At 42.6% G+C, this 23,724-nt stretch overlaps 1 protein-coding gene across 1 annotated transcript in view; it reads right to left on the bottom strand.

Annotated features, from left to right (window-relative positions):
* The window catches only part of dcc (DCC netrin 1 receptor), a gene marked incomplete at its 5' end in the record, with an annotated part of 1,018,431 nt that overhangs the window by 223,170 nt on the left and 771,537 nt on the right, over positions 1-23,724 (bottom strand). The gene's annotated exons all lie outside the window — the stretch shown is intronic.

Here is a 23,724-nt window from a genome sequence, read left to right as displayed (position 1 = left end):
CCCCTCAAGACCCCACTCGCTCACCGGAGTCCCTCCCGCTGAACTGCTCATGAAAAGGGCACTTAAGACAAGGCTCTCGCTAGTCCGCCCTGATCTACATGAACAGGTAGAGAGCAGGCGGCTTCAACAGAATACATATGATCATGCAAATGTGTCACGCGAAATTGAGATAAATGATCCTGTATTTGTGCTGAAATATGGACAAGGTCCCAAGTGGCTTCCTGGCACTGTTTTGGCCAAAGATGGGAGTAGGGTGTTTGTGGTCAAACTTTCAAATGGACTCACCTGCAGGAAACACTTGGACGAAACCAAACTCAGATTTATGGACTATCCAGAACAACCCACAATAGACTCTATCTTTTTTGACCCTCCAACACACACACAAGTGGCAACCGACCCAGCAGTTGACCATGAAGCAGAACCCATCACGTGCAGCAGCCCAGCAGGACTCACCACCCCCAGCAGCCCAGTAAGGCCAGCTGTGCAGCAGCCCAGCGAGGGTCCAACAAACGACTCACCAAAACCAGCATTTGCACCGTGACGATTAACCAGGAAGGCCCCAGATTGACTCACATTGTAAATAGTTACACTATTGACTTTGGGGGGGGGGGGGGAAGTGTTATTATGTATGTAAACCTGAAAATACCATGTCTAACCACCAGATGGCTTATCCCCTGGAGTCCCAAGGGAGCCCACAATCCCTTGGGAGCACCTGTATATAAGGAGGCCTCACAGGCTGGAGATGCACTCTGAGATCTGTAATAAAGGACTACAGTCACACCTTACTTTGAGCTTGCAGCATCTAGTCTGACTCGTTAGTCAAGACATAACAGAAAGGATGTGCCATCCTTACCTGGTTTGGCTTACATTCGACTTCATTACATACATATGTAGGATATGCAACACGGAAACAGGCCATTTTGCCCAACCAGTCCATGCCGGTGTTTATGCTCCACTCGAGCCTCCTCCAATCAATCCTCATCTAACTCTAACTCTATTTCCTTCTCCCTCATATGCTTTCCTCCCATCTTTCCTCATCTAAATCTATCAGCATAACCCTCTATTCCTTTCTCCTTCATCTGCTTGTCTAGCCTCCCCTTAAATGCATCTATATATTTTGCTTCAACCACTCCCTGAGGTAACGTGTTCCACATTCTCACCACTCTTTGGGTAAACAGGTTTCTTCTGAATTCCCTATTTGATTTCTTGGTGACTATCTTATATTGATAGCCTCTAGTTATGCTCTTCCCCACAAGTGGACACACTCTCTCTCTGTCCATTCTATCAAAACCTTTCATAATTTTAAAGCCCTCTATTAGGTCACCCCTCAGCCTTCTATTTTCAAGAGAAAAGAGACCCAGCCTGTTCATTCTTTCCTGATATATATACCCTTGTATTTCTGGTATCATCCTTGTAAATCTTCTCTGCACTCTCTCCGATGCCTCTTTATTCTTTTTTATAATATGGCAACCACATGTGGTTGACTCTAAGGCCTAGAAATTTGAAATTTGAGATGGCTGGAAACCTGCCGATAAAAGCAACTGCCAAGGCTAACGGCTGCCTGCAGAAAGAGTGCAAGCAGATGTTGAAATAGGCAAACGCATTACTATGTTAACATTCACCTGTCGTTGTTGGCCGTTCGCTTCCTAAAACGATGACCATTTTTGTTTCATTCACAAACTGTTTCACATAAATTTGCTCTCATCTCCCCCACCTGCAATCATCCATGTAGCATTACCACCAGAGGTGCCTCTGGTAGACTTCATCCTCAAAACTAGATCCTTTCCATCAAATTAATCACTCACAGCAATGTGTACCTGAGAGCAGGTATAGCATGTGTATGATGGTCAAGCACCGTCAATGGCTGCAAGCACGGGCGTGCTTTGGAGAGTGCAGTAAGAGGAGCGGTGAGCTCCAAAATGGATGGGCTTGTGTTGATTCAGCGTTGCACACCGATTGACATCACACTCTTGCTAATTAAAATACTTTCCATGAGCACAGGCAAAGACAGCACTGTTAACCTGCCGAAATGGAGACCGCCACGTGACCATCAGAAGCGGTCCGAAGTGAGGCAGCTGCCATTTTATTTACCCAAATGAGCCTTAATGGCCAGCATTCTCACCTCCAATTTCCAGGCCTCAATGTCCTCTGAAGTGGCCTAGCAAGCCACTCCGTTGTTAAAATAAGTACTTTCAACTAGCTTCTACGATCAGCCTCACATCAGTAAGAGTCTACATAAGAACAAAATAACTTAAGAAAGGGGAACAGGAGTTGGCCATATGGCCCCTCGAGCCTGCTCAGCCATTTAATACGATCATGGCTGATCTGATCATGGACTCAGGTCCACTTCCCAGCCCACTCCCCATAACCCCTTATTCCCTTATCGGTTTAGAAACTGTCTCTCTCTATCTTAAATTTATTCAATGATCCAGCACCCACAGCTCTCTGATGCAGCGAATTCCACAGATTTACAACCCTCTGAGAGAAGAAGTTCCTCCTCATCTCAGTTTTAAATGGGCAGCCTCTTATTCTAAGATTACGCCCCCTAGTTCTAGTCTCCCCCATCAGTGGAAACATCCTCTTTGCGTCCACCTTGTCAAGCCCCCTCATAATCTTATACGTTTCGATAAGATCACCTCTCATTCTTCTGAATTCCAATGAGTAGAGGCCCAACCTCCTCAACCTTTCCTCATAAGTCAACCTCCTCATCTCCAGAATCAACCTAGTGAACCTTCTCTGAACTGCCTCCAAAGCAAGTACAGGTGCAGTGTCCCAAATCCGGAACCCTCGGGACTGAGGCCGTTCCGGATTTTGCGTTTTGTCCGGACTTTGACACGTCTTTCTGACATCACGAATCCAGAAATAGGTTCGGGTACTTCCAGGTTTCGGAATGTCAGAAAGAGGGTGGGTGCTCGCCGAAGAGCTGTTCGGTCCACTGTGGAGGTGTTTGGGCGGGGCCCCGCCGAAGAGGAGCTGGTTGTGCAGGGCCCCGCTGAAGAGGAGGTGTTGGAGTGGCCCTGTCGCGGAGGAGGTGTTCGGTGGGCCGGTGAGGAACCCCGAGGTCGGGCGTCGGCGAGGCCCGAGGTTGGGCAACGGTGAATGTGGAAACCAAAACTGTACACAATATTCTAGGTGTGGCCTCACCAATACCCTGTATAATTGTAGCAAGACTTCCCTGCTTTTATACTCCATCCTCTTTGCAATAAAGACCAAGATTCCATTTACCTTCCTGATCACTTGCTTTACCTGCATACTAACCTTTTGTGTTGCATCCACCAGGTCCCCCAGGTCCTGCTGTACTGCAGCACTTTGCAATTTTTCTCCAGTTAAATAATAACTTGCTCCTCGATTTTTTCTGCCCAAGTGCATAACCTCACATTTTCCAACATTATACTCCATCTGCAAATTTTTGCCCACTCACCTAGCCTGTCTATGTCCTTCTGCAGGTTTTTTATGTCCTCCTCACACTTTGTTTTCCTCCCATCTTTGTATCCTCAGCAAACTTGGCTACGTTACACTGGCACCTGGTACTGGAAAATCCTGTGGCAGGCAGGAAAGGTTGGCAGATAAGCGCATGTCAGCAGCTTTTAATAGATTGCTAGAAAAATTGGCACAATAAATATTGGCCAGGATATGGTGTCTGTGAGTTTGTGATGGAATGGCTCAACATCAAGAGCCTCGCTTTGATGGTCTCCCAAAGTGGAGTGCTGTTACATGAACTCGGTGTGAGAAGGGATGCAGAATTAGCCACTCCTGGGCACCTTCCCCAAGGTAGATATATTATGGCATAAGTGATAGTGAAATAGGAGAGCACATTGTTTGGAATGTCTTACCAGGCAGTAAAACATCGAGCAAATAAGATAACATCATAAACACAAGAGCAGTCAAACTATCACATTCATTATGATCCATATTCCAGGAGATTTTCTGAGCACAGAATTGACCAGTTTGGCTGTACTTAGGCCTCCAAGGTGATGAGAACTGCAGAATTCACTGTGATTTAAATGACTGCAACATGTAACAGGGAAAAAATGTTATTGTCATATTGCACAAACACATTGCAGCAGGGATCACGAACCAAATCCAATAACAAAGCAGTGACTGGAGAGATGACAATGAATATTTTTAGACTGATCAGAAGGTGATAGTCTGAGTCTAAACCCCGCCAATAGGAAAATGGCCTTCAATGCATATTGTGGCCTAATAATCATGTTGCGCTCTCCTTGGGGATTGTGGAGAAACAATTTTCAGATTAGAAGTGCTACCCATGGTGATGCCTTGTTAAAATCTATGATAATATATGATATGAGAGGGGATGAACAAATTAATAAGCTGGTGTGTCTCTGTAACAGATGCACATTTGGCCCTCACTCAGTCTTACGTTGACATTTTAAGAGACACTTGCCATCACTTGTAGAATAACTGGCCAAAATTAAATAACAAAAAAGTACTGCTTAAATTAAATCTTCCCCACCCATTTCTTCTTAATGTTTTCCCCATCTATCCTGAAGACAGTACTCGCACTAGGGTTCCTCAGATGATACAAACCTTCTGGTATCACATCCAAATAAATGTCAGCAAATGTCACAACTGACCCCTGTCTCTCTATATATACACACGTTCCTGCAGTGTTACAGCATAGTGATCAGGAGTGGGAATCCTAGTTAATCTTTCTCCCTCCCTAGCCCAGGAACACTGAAGCTAGTTGGAGTCTGCTGATTGCTACCCTTGGTGAGGTCAGTTAAATCAACACAGATTATGAAAGAAAGAAAGACCTGCATTTATATAGCACCTATCATGACCACCGGACGTCTTAAAAGTGCTTTTCAGTATAATTATGTACTTTTGGAGAGTAGTCGCTGTTGTAATGTGGGGAAACACGGCAGCCAATTTGCGCGCAGCAAGCTCCCACAAACAGCAATGTGATAATGACCAGATAATCTGTTTTTATTATGTTGATTGAGGGATAAATATTGGCCAGGACACCGGGGATAACTCCCCTGCTTTTCTTTGAAATAGTGCCATGGGATCTTTTACATCCATGTGAGAGAGCTGACGGGGCCTCGGTTTAACGTCTCATCCGAAAGACAACCCTCCGACAATGCAGCACTCCCTCAGCACTACACTGGAGTGTCAGTCTAGATTCCCACAATCTTCTGATTCAGAGGCAAGTGTGCTACCCACTGAGCCACAGCTGACTCTTGGGTGATTCTTGGACCTTTCTGATCTGTATGGCTGAATGCCGCAGCAGCAGATGGCTCATTTAACATCTACATCATTGACTGGCGTAAAAGCATCTCCAATTTCATGTTGTCTAATTTGAAAATGGAGTAGAACTGCAGTCATTTTCTTGCTAACTCCATTTCCTAGATCAGGGCAGATTAAAACTCTTCGATTGTTCACATTTTTCAAATGAATTAAAAATAAGGCAGTGTTCCATTAGTGATCTCAACTCTGTCAAGGTTCAGAGAATGTCACATATTAATCATTCAAAAATTGCAGAATTTTTCTTCCCATTCCAGTGTTCTCCTCTACTTTCCTGATGGCATTAACATCTTGCTGTATAGTTGCCAAGCACTGGCCACCCCTCAGTAGCTCACCCAAGTGATCATTATTCATGTGTGAACCTTGGCAGTGAGTGTTGGCAGGCTATTGTTGCGACGGGGCGCATCACAGCCAAGTCCAGCCCTGCCTTCACCAGCAGTATATAACAACAACAACTTGCATATTTATATAGCAGCTTCAATGTAGTAAAATGCCCCAAGGCACTTCACAGGAGCATTATCAAACAAAATGTGGCACCGAGCCACATAAGGAGATATTAGGACAGGAAGGTAGGTTTTAAAGGAGTGTCTTCAAAGAGGAAAGAGAGCTAGAGAGGCAGAGAGGTTCGTGAATTAATTCCAGAGCTTAAGGCCCAGGCAGCTGAGGGCACTGCTGCCACTGGTGGAGTGATTAAAATTGGGGATACACAAGAGGCCAGAATTAGAGGAGCACAGATGTCTCGGAGGGTTGTAGACACACAAACACACACACATTTTTCAGCAGGGGTCAATGAATAGCAATCACGTCTGGAAACCCTGGCTGATTTTTTTTCCCCACCACCTCCCTTAATTTTTCAGATTTGGCCCAACCTTCAGACTGGACACTGCGTGCAGGGAATTTGAAGAAACATGGTAAATAAAAATAGTTTAGAATATGTACTTAGGTTATATTAGGCGGAAAAAAAGTTAACTTAAAAAGTGGGACCAAGAGAAAAGGGAATAAAGACCAGGGAGACATGAGCTTTCCTGGATGTCCAGCAATCTAAGAGATATTTCTATAGGTATATAAAAAGGAAAAGAGTGGCTAAAGTAACTGTTGGTCCCTTAGAGGACGAGGCTGGAGAATTAATTATGAGGAACATGGAGATGGCAGAAACTCTGAACAAATATTTTGTATCCCAACAGTGAATAGTCAAGGGGCTATAGGGGGAGGAACTTAACACAATCACAATCACTAAGGAGGTGGTACTCAGTAAGATAATGGGACTAAAGGCAGATAAATCCCCTGGACCCGATGGCTTGCATCCTAGGGTCTTAAGAGAAGTAGCGGCAGGGATTGTGGATGCATTGGTTGTAATTTACCAAAATTCCCTGGATTCTGGGGAGGTCCCAGCAGATTGGAAAACTGTAAATGTATCGTCCCTATTTAAAAAAGGAGGGAGGAAGCTAGAAAGCAGTTAGCCTAACATCTGTGGTTGGGAAAATGTTGGAGTCCATTATTAAAGAAGCAGTAGCAGGACATTTGGAAAAGCAAAATTCGGTCAGGCAGAGTCAGCATGGATTTATGAAGGGGAAGTCATGTTTGATAAATTTACAAGAGTTTTTTGAGGATGTAACGAACAGGGTGGATAAAGGGGAACCAGTGGATGTGGTGTATTTGGACTTCCAGAAGGCATTTGACAAGGTGCCACATAACAGGTTACTGCACAAGATAAACATTCACGGGGTTGGGGATAATATATTAGCATGGATAGAGGATTGGCTAACTAACAGAAAACAGAGAGTCGGGATAAATGGTTCATTCTCTGGTTGGCAATCAGTAACTAGTGGGGTGTCGCAGGGATCAGTGCTGGGATTGTAACTATTTACAGTCTATATTAACAACTTGGAAGAAGGGACTGAGTGTAATGTAGCCAAGTTTTCTGGGAGGAAGATGGGAAGAAAAGCAACGTGTGAGGAGGACACAAAAAATCTGCAAAAGGACATAGACAGGCTAAGTGAGTGGGCAAAAATTTGGCAGATGGGAGTATAATGTTGGAAAGTGCACTTTGGCAGAAAAAAATTCAAAGAGCAAGTTATTATTTAAATGGAGAAAGATTGCAAAGTTCTGCAGTACACTGGGACCTGGAGGTACTTGTGCATGAAACACAAAAGGATAGTATGCAGGTACAGCAAGTGATCAGGAAGGCCAATGGAATCTTGGCCTTTATTGCAAAGGGGATGGAGTATAAAAGCAGGGAAGTCTTGCTACAGCTATACAGTGTATTGGTGAGGCCACACCTGGAATACTGCATGCAGTTTTGGTTTCCATATTTATGAAAGGATATATTTGCTTTGGAGGCAGTTCAGACAAGGTTCACTGGGTTGATTCCAGAGATGAGGGTTTGATTTATGAGGAAAGATTGAGTAGGTTGAGCTTCTACTCATTGGAGTTCAGAAGAATGAGAGGTGATCTTATCAAAACGTGTAAGATTATGGGGGGGCTTGACAAGGTGGATCAGAGAGGATGTTTCCACTGATGGGGGAGACTAGAACTAGAGGGCATGATCTTAGAATAAGGGGCCGCCCATTTAAAACTGAGATGAGGTGAAATTTCTTCTCTCAGAAGGTTGTAAATCTGTGGAATTTTCTGCCTCAGAGAGCTGTAGAAGCTGAGACAGTGGATAAATTTAAGACAGAAATAGACAGTTTCTTAAACGATAAGGAGATAAGGGGTTATGGGGAGCGGGCGGGAAAGTGAAGCTGAGTCCATGATCAGATCAGCCATGATCTTATTGAATGGCGGAGCAGGCTCGAGGGGCCGTATGGCCTACTCCTGTTCCTATTTCTTATGTTCTTATGTTCTTATAAGCTTGCAGACATCGAACATTACATTAATAAGAATTTATGTCTTGCATACGATATTCTGTGTGACTTTGACTATAGCTTGCTGTTCTTTCCCATTGTTGTAGGTATTAGGCATCCTAGAGCAACGGCACCTGTAGGATAAGGTTAGAATTAAATATGTAACTTGTACCATAAAATGGCTACCAGTGAAGCCTCAAGGGATTTATGTTAGCTGAAATGACCGCATTCCTGGAGACTGATACTTGTTGTTTCCCACACACAGGACCAGCAAGCAAGCTCTGCAGGTGTCTCTAATCAGCTAGGCCTCAGGACCAAATGTTCTAGTAACAATACGGCTTGATAGCAGGATGGAGATAAGGAGGCTACCCAATGCCAGCATCCAAGGACAGTAAGATAAGAGGCGCCCAGGCCATGTTACAAGACACATGAGTCATCCCTAGCAACATACCCCTTAGCAACACATCTCTTGGCAACACATGAGCCACTTTACGTTTAGGGACTAACGCTATTGGTCTAATGTAACTGTAGTAAACTGTTGTAAAACATATAAAGATCCATGAAACCCTTTGTTCAGCGGAGAGAAGCCTGGACTCAGTCTTGTGATTTCCTCCCCGCTGGCGTAAATAAAGGCCGCACTGGCGTTGGAACCGACTCTGAGTGTTGAGTGATTCTTCTGACAAACACTAACACTAACACTAACACCATCCTGCTTGATCTCAGCACTGCTTTCAATACCATTGTTTATCAGGGGTCTGTGCCCATGTTAGTTATACCCAGGAAAATAGTGGCTATAGAAACATTCACCTCAGTACCCCTTTCCTGCTTTCTCTCCATACCACTTGATCCCTTTAGCCATAAGGACCATATCTAACTCCCTCTTAAACAAATCCAATGAATTGGCATCAACAACTCTCTGCGGTTGAGAATTCCACAGGTTAACAACTCTCTGAGTGAAGAAGTTTCTCCTCATCTCAGTCCTAAATGGTTTACCCGTTATCCTTAGACTATGTACCCTGGTTCTGGACTTCCCCAACATCGGGAACATTATTCCTGCATCTAACCTGTCCAGTCCCGTCAGAATTTTATATGTTTCTATGAGATCCCCTCTTATCCTTCTAAACTCCAGTGAATACAGGCACAGTCGATCCAGTCTCTCCTCATATGTCAGTCCTGCCATCCCAGGAATCAGTCTGGTGAACCTTCGTTGTACTCCCTCATTAGCAAGAACGTCCATCCTCAGATTAGACCAAAACTGAACACAATATTCCAGGTGAGGCCTCACCAAGGCCCTGTACAACTGCAGTAAGACCTCCCTGCTCCTGTACTCAAATCCCCTAGCTATGAAGGCCAACATGTCATTTGCCTTCTTCACCGCCTGCTGTACCTGCATGCCAACTTTCAATGACTGATGTACCATGACACTCAGGTCTCGTTGCATTTCCCCTTTTCCTAATCTGCCGCCATTCAGATAATATTCTGCCTTCGAGTTTTTGCCCCCAAAGTGGATAACCTCACATTTATCCACATTATACTACATCTGCCATGCATTTGCCCACTCACCTAACCTGTCCAAGTCACCCTGCAGCCTCTTAGCGTCCCCCTCACAGCTCACACCACCATCCAGCTTAGTGTCATCTGCAAACTTGGAGATATTACACTCAATTCCTTCATCCAAATCATTAATGTATATTGTAAAGAGCTGGGGTCCCAGCACTGAGCCCTGCGGCACCCCAGTAGTGACTGCCTGCCATTCTGAAAAGGACCCATTTATCCCGACTCTCTGTTTCCTGTCTGCCAACCACGTCAGTACATTACCCCCATTACCATGTGCCTTAATTGTGCACACCAATCTCTTGTGTGGGACCTTGTCAAAAGCCTTTGAAATTCCAAGTACACCACATCCACTGGTTCTCCCTTGTCCACTCTACTAGTTACATCCTCAAAGAATTCTGGAAGGTTTGTCAAGCATGATTTCCATTTCATAAATCCATGCTGACTTGGACCGATTCTGTCGCTGCTTTCCAAATGCGCTGCTATTTCATCTTTAATAATTGATTCCAACATTTTCCCCACTACTGATGTCAGGCTAACCAGTCGATAATTTCCGTTTTCTCTCCCCCTCCTTTCTTAAAAAGTGGTGTTACATTAGCTATCCTCCAGTCCATAGGAACTGATCCAGAGTCGATCGACTGTTGGAAAATGATTACCAATGCATCCACTATTTCTAGGGCCACTTCCTTAAGTACTCTGCGATGCAGACTATCAGGCCCCGGGGATTTATTGGCCTTCAATCCCATCAATTTCCCTAACACAATTTCCTGCCTAATAAGGATTTCTTTCTGTTCCTCCTTCTCACTGGACCCTCGGTCCCCGAGTATTTCCAGAAGGTTATTTGTGTCTTCCTTCGTGAAGACAGAACCAAAGTATTTGTTCAATTGGTCCGCCATTTCTTTGTTCCCCATTATAAATTCAACTGTATCTGACTGTAAGGGACCTACGTTTGTCTTCACATATCTATAGAAGCGTTTGCGGTCAGTTTTTATGTTCCCAGCAAGCTCCCTCTCGTATTCTATTTCCCCCCTCCTAATTAAACCCTTTATCTTCCTCTGCTAAATTATATGCACACTAAGGTGTCAGTATAGCTTAGTAGTGGCAATCTTGCCTTTGCAACAGAATATCATGGGTTCACACCTCACTCCAGGACATGTGCACATAATACAAGAGCTACACTGAAGGAGTGCTGCATTGCCAGAGGTGCCATCTTTGAGATGAAACCAAGAACGCATCTACCTGTTCCGGTGGGTGTAAAAATTCCCATGGCACTATTTCCAGAAGTGCTATCCTGGCCAGCATTTATCCCTCAGTATACACCACAAAGGTGCTTTGCTGGTCATTTATCTCATGTACTGTTTGTGGGACTTTGAAGTCTACAAATCTGCTGTCACATTTGCCTACATAACGAAAGTAATTACACTTCAAAAGTAATTAATTGGCTGTGAGGTGCTTTGGAATGATCCAGGGACATAAATGTGCTTTATGAATTCAAATTTCTTCTATGGCCTTGCCCATCTCTATCTTTGTGATCTCCTCCAGCTCTATTTCTCTGCATGTAACCATGCACCTCCAGCATTGGTTTAATAATTGTCCCTTGCTAATGCTAGTCTCTGCTATGACATCAGATGCAGTGACAGCCATGGTGTCGAGTGAATATAGATGTAAGGAACTGATTATGAATTCGTACAAGACATTGGTTAGGCCACAGTTGGAGTATTGTGTGCCATTAAAGGAATAGTATTTGGGCCATGGAAAGGGTACAGTCAAGAATCATGAGAACAATACCAGGAATAAAAGGTTATAGTTATGAAGCAAGGCATGGAAAATTAAAGCTTCCTTCATTGAAATGGAGAATGTTAAGGGGGACCTAACACGCATTTTCATTATTACAAAATGTTTTGATAAAGTAAACAGTCAAAGTGGCTATTAAGACATTGAAGATTATAACATTATTTGAAATGGAATTGGATAATATTTAGCAAGGAATCATCTTACACAGTCATAGAAACATCGAAACATAGAAAATAGGTGCAGGAGTAGGCCATTCGGCCCTTCTAGCCTGCACCACCATTCAATGAGTTCATGGCTGAACATGCAACTTCAGTACCCCCTTCCTGCTTTCTCGCCATACCCCTTGATTCCCCCTAGTAGTAAGGACTTCATCTAACTCCCTTTTGAATATATTTAGTGAATTGGCCTCAACAACTTTCTGTGGTAGAGAATTCCACAGGTTCACCACTCTCTGGGTGAAGAAGTTTCTCCTCATCTCGGTCCTAAATGGTCCTTACCCCTTATCCTTAGACTGTGACCCCTGGTTCTGGATTTCTCCAACATTGGGAACATTCTTCCTGCATCTAACCTGTCTAAACCCGTCAGAATTTTAAACGTTTCTATGAGGTCCCCTCTCATTCTTCTGAACTCCAGTGAATACAAGCCCAGTTGATCCAGTCTTTCTTGATAGGTCAGTTTTTTGGCTCCAATATATTCTATTAAATATCGCAAAGTAATTTTTTTGGTTTATTCAAATGTTTATTTTTAATTTTGTTTTCAGTTTGTAAAATCACATTTTCTCTGTATAAGAAGAAAAGGCCATTCAGCCCAATAAGCAAATATGTTCCTTTCACAGATAAGATACAGATTTTACCATTTATTTACTTTCCCGAGGAAAGTTTCTGCCAAATCTATTCCTTCTACTTAAAAGTAAATCAAACAGTACTCCAGAGTCCGGCCTAATCCTATTTAATATACTTAGCATCATGTTTCTATAATCTAGCAGCTCAGGAAGAGCCTTCCATCATCCCTATCTGGAGTTATCTTAGTAACTCCCAATTCCCTTCTTAACCAGGTATCCACTCCTCTCTCTCTTTGAAAAAAAATAGTATTAATTGTTCCAGCATGAATTGTTTTAACTGGGGCTTATTCTCTATCCATAACTCTCAGTAAAAACTTCATTCTAATCTCAACTCTTACTTGAAGTTTATTAGATTTGCACAGTTGCCCTGTAGTTAACCATCACTTTCCAAGATAAGTAACTTAATTACAGCTACATTATTTATACACATCAGCATTTTAAAAACCTACACCACTTGTCCGCTCAATGTTCTTTTATTTAAGGAGAAGCACATTTATTGGACAGTACTTCTGTGTAGTATCCTGAAATTTAAGACTATGATTTCATGTAACAATGATGTTTAATTATTCATTAAGTATTAATGAATTAAAACACTAAGCAGAAGGGCAAGCTATCATTTATGGATTTTGCAAATGCCATGTAGCAAAGATTAAACAAAACACTGGGTTGAGTTGAAATAGATACTTACAATACTGAAAATATATTGAAACATTGTCAAGTACTATTTAAAACTTCACCAAAGTGAACATGTCAGTTTCTTGGATTGGGAGCTGAAAGACTCCTGGGTCCTTGCAATTTTCTGCTTCACTGACTTACTGCGGGCGATATACAGTTGTATCTGATGTTCAATTTAGGTATGCTTTAATGGTGAAATTTCTCATAAGTAGTACCTTCAGAATCCTGATAAACTTGCTGAAGCTTAAGAATTGACCAAGATGAACAGAGACTTTTAAGTCTGATGTGTTTGTCATCTTGACAAAGGAAGAGGGTTGATGAGGGCGATGCGGTTGATGTGGTGTACTTGGACTTCCAAAAGATGTTTGATAAAACGCCACATAATAGGCTTGCCAACAAAGTTGAAGCCCATGGAGTAAAAGGGACAGTGGTAATATGGATACAAAATTGGCTAAGTGACGGGAAACAGAGGGGCCGAAATTCCCTATCGCCTCGGTTGGGGGCGGTAAACTCTCCGGGGCCGGACATTCTGTGCCTGGCGCAGAAGTCTCGCCCGGAAGCGAAATTTAGGTTACCGCCCCACACAGGAAGTAGAGCGCAATGTTGAGCGCTCCACTTCCTTCTGGGGCGGGATCGTGGAAGCTACCCGGATGCGTCACGGAGCGCTATGCGGCCTCTGCACTGAGGTGTTTCAATGTCTCTCCCCTTCCGTTAAAGAGGAGGGATGCTGTGAGCTCTGCAGGCCATTTGATGGCCTCCACTGGGCTACCAGGTCTAAGGGGTGCCATGGCTACAGCCCGACGCCGAAACAGAGTGATAGGCTGCACGATCGCAGCCCAGACCCCGTGGCAACGTTGGGCAGTGGCCCACATGGTAAGGAGCAGAAAAGTAATGACGGCACGCTGCACAGCGCACCTCCCCTTTAACTTTCACCCTGCGATGGGTGTCCGATCCGGTTTATGACCCGTGACCCATTCTATGATTCTCTAGGTTGGGATATATAGAAAACATAGAAAACATAGAAAATAGGTGCAGGAGTAGGCCATTCGGCCCTTCGAGCCTGCACCACCATTCAATAAGATCATGGCTGATCATTCACCTCAGTACCCCATTCCTGCTTTCTTTCCATACTCCTTGATCCCTTTCGCTGTAAGGGCTATATCTAACTCCCTTTTGAATATATCCAATGAACTGGCATCAACAACTCTCTGCGGTAGGGAATTCCACAGGTTAACAACTCTGAGTGAAGAAGTTTCTCCTCATCTCAGTCCTAAATGGCTTACCCCTTATCCTAAGACTGTGTCCCCTGGTTCTGGACTTCCCCAACATCAGGAACATTCTTCCTGCATCTAACCTGTCCAGTCCCGTCAGAATTTTATATGTTTCTATGAGATCCCCTCTCATACTTCTAAATTCCAGTGAGCACAGGCCCAGACGATCCAGTCTCTCCTCATATGTCAGTCGTGCCATCCCGGGAATCAGTCTGGTGAACCTTCGCTGCACTCCCTCAATAGCAAGAACGTCCTTCCTCAGCTTAGGAGACCAAAACTGTACATAATATTCCAGGTGTGGCCTCACCAATGCCCTGTACAACTGCAGTAAGACCTCCCTGCTCCTATACTCAAATCCCCTAGGTATGAAGGCCAACATACCATTTGCCTTCTTCACCGCCTGCTGTATCTGCATGCCAACTTTCAATGACTGCTGTACCATGACACCCAGGTCTCGTTGCACCTCCCCGTTTCCTAATCTGCCACAATTCAGATAATATTCTGCCTTTGTGTTTTTACCCCCAAAGTGGATAACCTCACATGTATCCACATTATACTGCATCTGCCATACATTTGCCCACTCACCTAACCTATCCAAGTCACCCTGCAGCCTCTTAGCATCCTCCTCACAGCTCACACCGCCACCCAGCTTAGTGTCATCTGCAAACTTGGAGATATTACATTCAATTCCCTCATCCAAATTATTAATATATATTGTAAAGAGCTGGGGTCCCAGCACTGAACCCTGTGGTACCCCATAAGTCACTGCCTGCCATTCTGAAAAGGACCCGTTTATCCCGACTCTCTGCTTCCTGTCTGCCAACCAGTTCTCTATCCACGTCAGTACATTACCCCTTCTCTATATATGCACTTCTCTATATAAAAATGTCATTGTCATTTTTCAACCCGCTTCTATCTTTTGTCTAATTCCTGAGCTGCCTGCTCCGATTCAATTGTCCTCCAAGTTTGGTATCATCTGCAAGTTTAAAGTGTTTACATTGAGCTTCTACATCCAAGTCATTAATGTGAATTAGAAATAGTCCGGGTACCGGTACCAATCCCTGGGTCACTATAATCAGTGCTCCCGTCCCTATCCATGGAAATGAAATTCGGAAGAGGTGTATAACAGGCAACCGATCCAATATCGTCCTGTTTACACTGTCCCCAAAAACTAAAATGATCTCTCCCTTAGAGATAAAGGTGGTGCACCTTTTAAGATTCAAGTCTGTATGTTATTTTAAATGATAGGTGTATTGTTGCATATGGACTTAGTAGCATTGTAGGAAGACAGACTTATTCTGTGAAATCTAAAGGATCAGGAAAGGATTAAGGGATAGAGTTTCTGCTTTGGGTGCAATTGGCGATCCGGGTGCAAATTGCAAAAAAAACTTTACAAAACTAACACAATTTTGGGCACAATTTTCACCCGGATTGCCAATAGCAACCGAAATTGCACTAGTTTTGTGAAGTGTTTTATTTCTCCCAAGTTTCTGCTCTAAATCATTTGTATATCGCTGAATGTAAAATCTGCCACAAACCAGTGCAATCGGGTAGGGTTTTGGAACGTAATTTTAAAATAGATTTTTTTTGCTTCAAAAACTATTCCTGTATATATTGAAGAGTGGTAACTTGGTATAGCTTTATTAATACAGTTGAAAATGAGTTCATCACAAAAAAAAATTTTTTAATCAGAGTGTCTAGTCCACCATCTGTGAATAACCTGATTTTAAAATGTCTTTATACACAACCATTTGCTAGTTATATTGGCATAGAGTAGTCAGTTTCCTGGTTAAAAAAAAGTAAAAATTACATTCTAAAGCTTTTAAAACATGCTGATCAGTGTCCTTGCATCCAAAAGAACCAGCTTAATTTTAAGAGCCTCCTCGAAAGCCTTCAACCGGGTGAAATTAACGGAAACTAGCAATGGTAATTCATTGATCAGTCAGTTTGGTGGGCGGGGCCATCATCTAATGTGTTTTTAAAACCAGCACAAAAGATCGTGGAAACCTGATATGCGTTGGACATAATTGGCGTTTGAAATTCCACAATCCTTTGCGCTGGTTTGGCCGATTTCAGTTGAAAAAAAACCCAATGCAACCTAATGGAAACCCTAGACCTAAATCTTTAATATATGGTAAATAATTACTTGAAGATTCATTGTACAGTAGAACATGGAATTAGGAAGAGGAAATGGATACTTGATATTCCATTGAAATAATATTATCAAAATGGCAGTCTCAACTTGTAAGTCCAAATGAGCACATAATATGTAATTTTGTGAAAGATTAGATGCTGTTCTCCTTATAACCTTCTATCAATTTTGTTACTAACTACTGCATCACTGCCAATTTGAGTTTTAAGATGGTTGTCATGGTTACAATGTGGATCTTTGATTACTGCAGTCAATCAAACTGCTCTGAAGAGTGGGGAGAGGTGTTGACTTCTTTATGACAGAGCATTCTAATGTTTGCTCAGCTGAAGTGTCTTCAAAGATGAGGTTTTATTTGGGAAATATATTTAGTCTGCCATATTTCACTTTACCATCTCAATTTCCTCAGTAAAAATGTTTTGATTTATTTCAAATAAAATACTTGCCTTTAATGTGGCACATTTTATGCAGCTGCAGAATTCACTAATCAATGCCAATTTCCGATACAATGCCCCTTTTAACCCTTCATTAGTATCTGAATTGCCCTGCATAGTGACATCTGCAGAACTGGTTGGCTTTATATTCCTAATGGAGACTAGGTATATATTAACCATCAGGACCAGGAGCGATGCCAAAATGAATAATAAGTGAAACCGGACAAATCAAAGCTGTAGAACTCCTTAGCTCCCCCTACAAGCGACAGGCTTTTAAAATCCAAGTTTAGGCATAATCTAATCACTACTTTTCCATTTACATCAGTTTCTTTCCAAATCTTTTCAACCTTTGCACTATAAGCATGGCCCTTCCCAAAGCTCCTTAATTGCAAAAAATTCTGGCACTCTCAAGATCATTATTATAATTATACGGCATTTCTGTGTGGTTGAACAGATATTAAACTACGTTTTTTTTTTCTTTAAACTTCCGCAATGCTGGTCGATCTTTAGTCAAATGCCATGATTTGAAAAACCTCCATGACAAAACTGATCCACTGGAAGCCATTTGTGATAAAAATCTGAATCCCCTATCTTAGTATCTAACTGCATCTTGTATGATTCTGGGGATGTTGTCTCTTACCATCGTAACTGGAGGACCATTCCAGATTTTAATTGCTTCTTGTGTGCAGGTGATTCCTGACATCAATCCGGAACTTTTTTTTTCCATGATATTATTATGTTCCCCATGAAGTCATGAGTTAGTGTTATGAATTAACCCTTTCTATTCCAATTCATCTCTCAAATATCTCTATTCCAAGTCATTCCTCTCCTTTCAATGTTGAAGAGTCCAAGATATTCTACCCTTTGGATTCTTAGATACTTTTAGAGAGTGGGATTGAAGATGGAACACAGTTGAAGTTCAGGCCCAAAACTGCTCAAAGTTCAAAACCTCTGTATTTTTCAAAATATATTATTTATCCTCCTATTTTCACCCATTTAGTTATTTTTTGTATTGCTTTTAGAAATTGCAGTGCTACATACTGCTACTACAATATCTTGGCCTTTATTGCAAAGGGGATGGAGTATAAAAGCAGGGAAGTCTTGCTACAGTTATACAGGGTATTGATGAGGCCAAACCTGGAAAAGTGCGTGCAGTTTTGGTTTCCATATTTACGAAAGGATATACTTGCTTTGCAGGCAGTTCAGAGAAGGTTTACGAGGTTGATTCCGGGGATGAGGGGGTTGACTTATGAGGTTGACTTATGTGTCCGCCCATTCCACTATCCTGTCTGGGTCTTCTTGAAATCTATCTCTATCCTCCTCATTGCTCACTATACTTCCAAGTTTTGTGTCATCTGCAAATTTTAAAATTGTGCCCTGTACACCCAAGTCCGAGTTATTAACATATATAAAGAAAAGCAGTGGTCCTAGTACCGACCCCTGGGGAACACCACTGTATACTTTCCTCCAGTCCAAAAAACAACTGTTCACCACTACTCTCTGTTTCCGGTCACTTAGCCAATTTTGTATCCATGCTGTCCCTTTTATTCCATGGACTTCAACTTTGTTGGCAAGCCTATTATGTGGCACTTTGTTAACTACCTTGTGGAAATCCATATTCACAACTTCAACCGCATTGCCCTCCTCAACTCTCTCTGTTACTTCATCAAAAAACTCGATCAAGTTAGTTAAACACGATTTGCCTTTAACAAATCCATGCTGGCTTTCCTTAATTAATCCACACTTGTCCAAGTGACTGTTAACTTTGTCCCTGATTATCATTTCTAAAAGCTTCTCCACCACTGAGGTTAAATTGATTGGACAGTAGTTGCTGGGCAAAAGCTAGCCAATAGTTTCAAAAAAATCTGATCTCAAAAATCGCTGTCAATGTAGGCCTATGTAACTACACTAAAAGTGCAGTAAGGCATGAGTTTATTCGAAGTTAAGCTACAAGTATTCCATTCCTCGTAGCGTGAAAGGTTGTGGCAAATATTGCAGGGGCTTTCTCTCTTTTCTCATGGGTGAATTGCAGTTTAATGTGGATATGTATTGGAAACATAGATAGAAACATAGAAAATAGGTGCAGGAGTAGGCCAGTCGGCCCTTCGAGTCTGCACCACCATTCAATTTGATCATGGCTGATCATGCAACTTCCTGTTTCTCTCCATACCCCTTGATCCCTTTAGCCGTAAGATCCATATCAAACTCCCCTTTGAATATATCTAACGAACTGGCCTCAACAACTTTCTGCGGTCGAGAATTCCACACGTTCACAATTCTCTGAGTGAAGAAGTTTCTCCTCATCTCGGTCCTAAATGGCTTACCCCTTATCCTTAGACTGTGACCCCTGGTTCTGGACTTCCCCAACATTGGGAACACTCTTCCTGCATCTAACCTATCCAATCCCGTCAGAATGTTGTATGTTTCGATGAGATCCCCTCTCATTCTTCTAAATTCCAGTGAATATAAGCCTAGTCGATCTTGTCTTTCTTCATATGTCAGTCTTGCCATCCCGGGAATCAGTCTGGTGAACCTTCGCTACACTCCCTCAATAGCAAGAACGTCCTTCCTCAGATTAGGAGACCAAAACTGTACACAGTATTCAAGGTGTGGCCTCACCAAGGCCCTGTACAACTGCAGTAAAACCTCCATGCTCCTATACTCAAATCCTCTCGCTATGAAGGCCAACATGCCATTTGCCTTCTTCACTGCCTGCTGTACCTGTATGCCAACTTTCAATGACTGATGTACCATGACACTCAGGTCTCGTTGCACTTCACCTTTTCCTAATCTGTCACCATTCAGATAATATTCTGCCTTTCTATTTTTGCCACCAAAGTGGATAACCTCACATTTATCTACATTCTACTGCATCTGCTATGCATTTGCCCACTCACCTAACCTGTCCAAGTCACCCTGCAGCCTCTTAGCATCCTTCTCACAGCTCACACCGCTACCCAGCTTAGTGTCATCTGCAAACTTGGAGATATTACATTCAATTCCTTTGTCTAAATCATTAATGTATATTGTAAATATCTGGGGTCACAGAACTGAACCTTGCGGTACCCCACTAGTCACTGCCTGCCATTCTGAAAAGGACCCATTTATTCCCACTCTCTGCTTCCTGTCTGCCAACCAGTTCTCTATCCACGTCAATATATTACCCCCAATACCATGTGCTTTAATGTTGCACACTAATCTCTTGTGTGGGACCTTGTCAAAGCCTTTGTAAAGTCCAAATAGACCACATCCACTGGTTCTCCCTTGTCCACTCTACTAGTTACATCCTCAAAAAACTCTAGAAGGTTTGTCAAGCATGATTTCCCTTTCATAAATCCATGCTGACTTGGACCGATCCTGTCACTGCTTTCCAAATGCGCTACTATTACATCTTTAATAATTGATTCCAAAATTTTCCCCATTACCGATGTCAGGCTAACCAGTCTATAATTCCCTCTCCCTCCTTTTTTAAAAAGTGGGGTTACATTAGCTACCCTCCAGTCCATAGGAACTGATCCAGAGTCTATAGAATATTGGAAAATGACCACCAATGCATCCACTATTTCTAGGGCCACTTCCTTAATTACTCTGGGATGAAGACTATCAGGCCCTGGGGATGTATCGGCCTTCAATCCCATTAATTTCCCTAACAGGATTTCCTTCAGTTTCTCATTCTCGCTGGACCCTTGGTCCCCTAGTATTTCTGGAAGGTTATTTGTGTCTTCCTTAGTGAAGACAGAACCAAAGTATTTATTCAATTGGTCTGCCATGTCTTTGTTTCCCATTATAAATTCACCTGACTCTGATGCAAGGGACCTACATTTGTCTTCACTAATCTTTTTCTCTGCACGTATCTATCGAAGCTTTTGCAGTCAGTTTTTATATTCTCAGCAAGCTTGCTTTTATACTCTATTTCCCCCCTCCTAATTAAACCCTTTGTCCTCCTCTGCTGAATTCTAAATTTCTCCCAGTCCTCAGCTTGATCCTCTTTAGCTGAGAAACCGGTGCGAAGTGCAAAACGCACCTGGAGCAAGCACTCGAAAAGACTTGGCCTGAGGCTTGCTTTAAATTGAGCCTTGGGTCTCACCTGTATAAAACTGGAAAGTTGCAAATGCCAATCGGACATCCTGATTCAGCTCACTGGTTGAGGTCCTTGAATATTCAGCCAACTCCGACTCAGTTGTCCCGAGTGGGGAGGTGGGAGGCAAGCAGGAGGGATGGGCGGTGCTTAACGATTGCTGGTTAGACCGCTGTAGACGCCAAAAAATTGACTGAGCAGCATCCCGAAACAGGCTTTACGCACCTAATTAGTACAGTCAAGGGACGCTCGAAGGTTGCCGGCATCCAATTTAGCAGCACTCTGCACTTTCAGTGGGAAATTGGGCGCAGACGACTGCTGCCTGAAATTCATCCACCGATCACTCATTTAGCGCCCATAGATCAGGCATGATGCGAGTCAATTTCTCCCCCTCTCTTGCTAAATCTGATTATCAAATTGTTTTAGAATTGCTGATACTGTTGTCACAATGACATGGAGGCATTCTTCGCCACACCCCGCTGCCTGACACACCCCACCGCTCCCCCACCCCCCCACAACCCGCATCATCCCCTCTCCCATCGCCTTCCTACAGTTCCTGGAAGCATTCTCTTCCTCCAGTTCACCTCCCACACTTAATATTTGTGCCTCTTCAAGAAAATGGTTCACAAATCTTTTTAAGGTGATTGGCAGAAGAACCAAAGGCGACATGAGGTAAAAGTGTTTTATGCAGCGAGTGGTTAGGATCTGGAATGCATTGTGTGAGAGGGTGGTGGAGGCAGATTCAATCGTGACTTTTAAAAGGGAGTTGGATACGTACCTGAAGGAAAAAGTATTGCAGGGCTACAGAGAAAGGGCAGCAGAGTGGAACTAGCTGAAATGCTCTCGCAGATAGCCGGCACAGGCTTGACAGGCCGAATGGCCTCCTTCTGTGCTGTAATCATGCTATGATTAAAACATCATCTGCTGAGTTAGCTGATGTCAGCTCAGCTGTGGCCGCAGTATGCAGTGCTCCAATTGGCCTCCACATCCCTGAGTGAGGGAGGGTTAAAAGAAAAAGGCCAGATGAATTTGGTTTGGAAATCCCTGTTTTGATTTATGCTGTTTAATATTGTTTTGAAGTATTGTTGATGCTTTCTCTGACTGACATTGATACTGCAAAGCTTCCATAGCTGCAAGTGAGCCTGGAAGATGAGGCACATTAGAAAAGTGCTGAATTTCATTTATTTCGAGAAGCATAATAAATTTGCAAACGGGTAATTTGTTTTTTCAATTGCAGAAATTTTCTGAGGCACAAAATGTAAATTAATTCAATATTTATCACCTTGGGCACTAATGTTGTCAAGATAATTTTTTGGTGTGTGTGATAGGTGGCAAATTAAGCCTTCCCTTACTGTAAATACATTAATGAGCTTCTGAATAATTATTACATGATGAAATTGTGTGAATTTCTTTTAATTCAATGGAAAAAGGCTCCATTTTGGTTCAGAGTCTCTGTAAGTAGGAACAGATGATAATTTTTATTTTGGGTACTCTCAGTGGATTATACACTGGCTTATTAAACATTGGATCAAATCCAGCTCAGATAAAAAGACATAAAGACTTGCATTTATATAGCGCCTTTCAAGACCACTGGATGTCTCAAAGAGCTTTACAGCCAATGAACTACATTTGGAGTGTAGTCACTGTTGTAATGTAGGAAACGCAGCAGCCAATTTGTGCACAGCAAGCTCCTACAAACAGCAATGTGATAATAACCTGTTTTTGTTATGTTGATTGAGGGATAAATATTGGCCAGGGCACCGGGGATAATTCCCCTGCTCTTCTTCGAAATAGTGCCATGGGATCTTTTACGCCCACTTGAGAGAGCAGACGGGGCCTCAGTTTAACACCTCATTTGAAAGACAGCACCTCTGACAGTGCACTGGAGTGAGAGCCTAGATTTTTTGTGCTTATGTCCCTGGAGTGGGACTTGAACCCACAACCTTCTGACTCAGAGGTGAGAGTGTTAAGCACTGAGCCACAATGATGAGTTAAATGTCTCCTTCGACTTGCGCATAAAGATCCTGTGCGAAATACATTTGGGAAATCTCAAATCATTTCCATTGCTCCATGGTACAATACTGCCTCAAATTTGTCACCAATTTGCATTAAATTGACACATGATAATTGGGTCATATCCCAAAATGGGTAGTGTCATAACAATTTATACTTATATCGCACCTTTATGTCCCAAGGCACTTCTCATGAGCATTATAAAAAAAATGTTTTACACCGAGCCATATAAGATGTCCGGGCAGATGGCCAAAAGCTTGGTCAAAGCGATAGGTTTTAAGGGACGTCGTAAAGGAGGAAAGAGAAGTGGAGAGGTGGAGAGATTTAGGGAGGGAATTCCAGAACTTAAAACCTAGGCAGCTGAAGTTTGGAGAGGAAAGGGAGACTGGAGATTGGGCGATAGTTTGCAAGGATGGTGGGGTCAAGGGTTGTTTTTTTTTTAAGGAGCAGGGTGATGATGGAAAATTTGAAAGAAAGGGGAACAATACCGGAGGAGAATGAGCAATTAACAATATCCGCTAACATGGGATAATATACTGGAAAAGTATGGGCGCTCCTTTCAAAGTGCAGCAGATTAGAGGGAACTTTATATCAAATTATGTTGGACCTGACCTTGTGGTGCGTGACGCTGACACGCAGAGAAAAAACAATGTTTGAAATGAAAGGTATCAATTCTCTCCTATGATGAGAATCATATTCACAATGAAAGGAAGAAGAGAGAATGTTAACATTGAAAGACATTAAATAATTGATTAAATGACTATACTTCATGTTTTGAACTTTACTTAGAAAAAAGTACAAATCTGT

The sequence above is a fragment of the Pristiophorus japonicus genome, chromosome 2 (assembly GCF_044704955.1).
Source record: "Pristiophorus japonicus isolate sPriJap1 chromosome 2, sPriJap1.hap1, whole genome shotgun sequence".
In the NCBI taxonomy this organism is placed as follows: Eukaryota; Metazoa; Chordata; class Chondrichthyes; family Pristiophoridae; genus Pristiophorus; species Pristiophorus japonicus.
The sequence above is the reverse complement of the archived record's forward strand: the minus strand, read 5'-3'. Positions and strand labels throughout refer to the sequence as shown.